The sequence below is a fragment of the Saccopteryx bilineata genome, chromosome 4 (assembly GCF_036850765.1).
Source record: "Saccopteryx bilineata isolate mSacBil1 chromosome 4, mSacBil1_pri_phased_curated, whole genome shotgun sequence".
In the NCBI taxonomy this organism is placed as follows: domain Eukaryota; kingdom Metazoa; phylum Chordata; class Mammalia; order Chiroptera; family Emballonuridae; genus Saccopteryx; species Saccopteryx bilineata.
Window position 1 is genome coordinate 258427265 of NC_089493.1, and position 4830 is coordinate 258432094.

The 4830-nt window shown below is 46.8% G+C and overlaps 1 pseudogene; it reads left to right on the forward strand.

Annotated features, from left to right (window-relative positions):
* The first annotated feature begins 1194 nt into the window (after positions 1–1194).
* On the forward strand, positions 1195–2953 carry LOC136336365 (lysine--tRNA ligase pseudogene; annotated as a pseudogene).
* The last annotated feature ends 1877 nt before the right edge of the window (positions 2954–4830 follow it).

The following is a 4830-nucleotide window of genomic DNA, read 5'->3' on the forward strand; positions in this document are numbered from 1 at the left end:
TATATGGGCATTGAACAGAAATGGCTATAATGCTGAGCAAGACAAATAATGCATTTGTTCTGTTAATCCTACATATGTCTATGGAGTAACTATATGTAGCAGGCACTGTGTTACATACTAGCATAGAGATAGGGGTTGAGCAAGACAAACAACACAGAAGCCTTTGTGCACTTGCATTCTAGTTGGGAGAAACATATGGGGAGAAGAAAGAAACAAATTAACAAAATAATTACAGAATGACAACTTGTAGGACCAGGCGCCAAGCTATCATGGCCATGCACATGCAGGTTCTCATTGAATTCAGGCAGACAGTAAAGAAACAGCAGAGCCAAAAAATTGTGGGCCACTCCTTTATTAAAGTCTCCCACCGGCCGACGAGGAAACACACAGGGCATTCGGGGCTCACAAAGCCCTGACCATACTCCAGTTCCACAACCAGGAGAATCTCCTCTGGTTCCTCCTAGAATCAAAGGCCCCACCCATCTCAGTAGGGCTCCCCAAATCCCTCAGCTCTGGTCCCCCATCTGCATGCCTTCTTTCTCTCTGCAAAACTGGCTTCTTCAGCACTCTGCATTCTCTCCCCTCTCACTCTGCAAACACAGCTTCTTTCTGTCTCTTCTTCTCCTTCTGCCCTCTTTTCAAAACTTTCTGGCAGGAAAACCTCTCCTCCAGCACACATTAGCAAAAACAATGGCCCTTCCCAAGCAGGAAGGTAATTTGCAATTTCACAGACCACATATACCTGGTGCTGCCCAGCCCCCAATGCAAACTATATAAGCGAGCAAACACAAAAAAATCATATTTACAAACTTAGTTGACCAACACAACTCTTTTTCGTTTTTTTTAACTGAGAGGAGGAGTGATAGAGAGACAGACTCCTGCATGTACCCCAACAGGGATCCACCCAGCAGCCCCTGTCTGGGGCTTATGCTCAAATCAGCCAAGCTGTCCTCAGCACCCAGGGCCCATGCTGGAACCAACTGTGCCACTGGCTACGAGAGGGGAAGAGAGAGAAAAGGGTAAAGGGATGGAGACAGAAGCAAATGGTTGCTTCTCTTGTGTGCCCCAACCAGGGATCAAACCCAGGACGTCCACACGCCAGGCTGAAGCTCAATCTACTGCACCAACCAGCCAGGGCCAACTGTTCTTTTTTAAAATAAAACATAGACCCTTCAGGACAGGCACTGCAGAGAGATGGCTGCAGTGCAGGGGCCTGCGGTGAACACAGACAGCAGTCAGCTGACACTGGGCAAAAATGAGCTACAGAGACCCTGGGAACTGAGAAAAAAGTAGTGGAGAAGGAAGCCAAGCAGAAAGAGATCAGTGAGAAACAACTAAGCCAAGCCAGCACTGCTGCCACCAGCCACACCACTGACAGTGACGTGTGTGCCAGGGAGCAGAGCCTGGACCCAAGCCAATACTGTAAGATCTGCAGCAGAGCAGTCCACCAACCACAGGTCAACGGGGAAGACTCGCACCCACACAAGTTCCATGTGACCTCTCACTCACCCACTTCATCCTAGAATACAGTCACCTACAGCCTGGGGACTGCCTGAGGGACATCACCTTAAAGGTGACAGGTGTGATCCGTGCCAAAGAGCTTCTGGGGAAAGGTCATCTTTTCTGACCTATGAGGAGAGGGGCTTAAGTTGCAAGTCATGGCCAATTCCAGGAATTACTAACCAGAAGAATGTGTTCTTATCAATAACGAACTGCATCAGGGAGACATAATTGGAGTTCAGGGGAATCCTGGGAAAACCAAGAAGGGCGAGCTGAGCATCATGCCTTATGAGATGACACTGCTGCCTCCTTGCTTGCATATGTTACTTCATCTTCACTTTGGACTCAAAGACAAGGAAACACAATATCAATCAGAGATACTTGGACTTGATCCTGAATGACTTTGTGAAGTAGAAACTTATCATTCAGTCTAAAATCACCATATTTAAAAGACGTTTCTTAGATGAGTTGGGATTCCTAGAGACTGAAACACCATGACGAACATCATCCCGTGAGAGCTGTGGCCAAGCCTTTTTTCACCTACCACAATGAGCTGCACATGAGTTTATATATGAGAACTGCTCCAGAACTCTACCATAAAAAGCTGGTGGTTGGTGGCACTGACTGGGTTTATGAAATTGGATGCCAGTTCCGGAATGAAGGAATTGATTTGACTCACAATCTCGAGTTCACCACCTGTGAGTTCTACATGGCCTGCGTAGACTATCACAATCTCATGGGAATCACAGAGATGATTTCAGGGATGGTAAAGCACATTGCAGGTGGTTACAAGGTCACCTACCACCCAGATGGCCAACCGTATGAGATTGACCTCACCCTACCCTTTTGGAAAATCAGCATGGTAGAAGAGCTTGAAAAAGCCCTGGGGGTGAAGCTGCCAGACACTAACTTCTTCAAAACTGACGAAACTTGCAAAACTCTTGATGATATCTGTATGCCAAAAGCTGTTGAATGCCCTCCACCTCAGACCACAGCCAGGCTCCTTTATAAACTTGTTGAGGAGTTCCTGGAAGTGACATCATCAGTACTGCATTTATCTGTGATCACCCACAGATAATGAGCCCTTTGGCCCAGTGGCACTGCTCTAAAGAGGGTCTGACTGATCCCTTTGTCATGAAGAAGGAAGTACACTATGACTGCACCAAGCTGAATTAGCCCATGTGGAAACATCAGCTTCTCAAAGAATAGGCCCAGGCCACTGGCAACGAGGAGGCCATGTTCACAGATGAAAACTTCTACACCACCCTGGAATACCCACTGTCCCCTACAGCTCTCTGGGGTACAGGCATCAGCTGAGTCACCACCTTTCTCACAGACTCCAATAACATCAAGGAAGTACTTCTGTTTCCTGCCATGAAACCTGAAGGCAAGAAGGAAAATGTGGCAACTGCTACTACATTGGGAAGCACAATAGCTGGCACTTCTGTCTAGAAAATAATTGATAGTCACGTTACTCGCATCTTGGTGCTTCTGCAAAAGATCAAGGACTGCGAGGGAATTCTTTTCTTGTATAGCCAACACAGGGAAGCATCAGCCAGACAAAGTTGGCAGGATGAACAGAGACCTGGTCAGGAGCACAGATTGCAATTTAGATTTTCTTTTTTTTTTTGTGAAATAGGCAATCATTGGAAGGTTTCCATGAAAAAAATAACACAGTCTAAAAAAAAGTTGTTGTTTTTTTTAAAGTGAGAAGAAGGGAGACAGAGAGACAGACTCCCAAATGCACCCCGACCAGGATCCACCAGCAAGTCCCTTCCCAAGGGATGTTCTGCCCATCTGCCCCTCTTCCCTCCCCCCAAACCCTCTTTGCTGGTTGCTTGATGACTAAGCTATTTTTAGTGCCTGAGGTAGAGGCTCCAGGAGTCATCCTCAGTGCCCACTCAAGCCAACTCCATTGAGCTAATCTGAGCCATGGTTGTTGGAGAGAAAGAGAGAAAGAAGGAGAAGGGGGAGGGGTGGAGAAGCAGATGTTCACTTCTCCTGTGTGCCCTGGTCAGAAGTCAAACCCAGGACATCCACATGCTGAGCTGATGATCTACCACTGAGTCAACCAACCAGGGCCCTAAAAAAATTTTTTTAAAGATTATCTGGGCTCCTGATTATAGAGGTGACACTGAGTTTATAAGTGTCCTTAGTAGGCCTTCAGGTTAATGAGATGCCTATAGAAGGCCTAAGTTCCTTTATTTGTCTGAAGTAGTACCCATGGGGTTTATAAAAAGTTGCCAAACTAATGACTGTGTTACATATCCCTAATTCAGAGTGGGAAGTGAGTTGTTTTGTTTTATCAGGCACAAATAAGATGATTAAACTGGATTATATTTATGACTTTGTCTCCGAACATATGTGTGACTTTGGATCTGTCCACATCATGCAAAGTTTCTGAACTTTCATTTCTCTGGCTGTTAATAATAAGGGCAGTAAAAGGAGGGTGAGGGTTAATATTTACTAACTCTGTGACCCATAACTCAAAGTTTCTAAATCAGCAGAGAGCATTTTTACCAGTGATCAGAAGAACCTCGGCCTAACTTTCTTAAAAACAATAGCTTCTGATTCTTCCTAACTTCTTTCTTCAACTATAAGGTTAATCTGCGGAGAGAAAGAGAAGAGCTTTGCTGAGGGCCTTTCCTCATCACCATTCCGCAGAGAAGAAACTGGAAAATGCAGACACGACACCCTTAGCACGTTCGAGGCTCCTAACACGTTAGACATGAGTCAGACTCGGAAGCCAGCTTTGTCTTTACACAAAAGGTGTGCTATCCCCTCCATACAAAAACCCGGAGTGCAGTCAATAGAGGGGTGAGAAGAAGAAGGACTTCCATTACAGGCCTGAGAAGAGTGAGCGGTAGGTACTGCTTCTAAGCTTTGTGTGGGGAGGATAAGACGGGGAGCGGGAGGACTTAAGGCGGGGCTGGAAGGAAGGGGGGTAGGGATGCCGTGGCAATAGTTTGTAGGTCTACCAAATACTATCTTGAGATCTTTAATAGACATCATCTACCTTAGACTACCACTACTCTTCCTTATTTCTTTTTTTTTTTTTTTTTTTTCTGAAGCTGGAAACGGGGAGAGACAGTCAGACAGACTCTCGTATGCGCCCGACCGGGATCCACCCGGCATGCCCACCAGGGAGCGATGCTCTGCCCACCAGGGGGCGATGCTCTGCCCCTCTGGGGCATCGCTCTGTTGCGACCAGAGCCACTCTAGTGCCTGGGGCAGAAGCCAAGGAGCCATCCCCAGCACCTGGGCCATCTTTGCTCCAATGGAGCCTCGGCTGCGGGAGGGGAAGAGAGAGACAGAGAGGAAGGAGAGGGA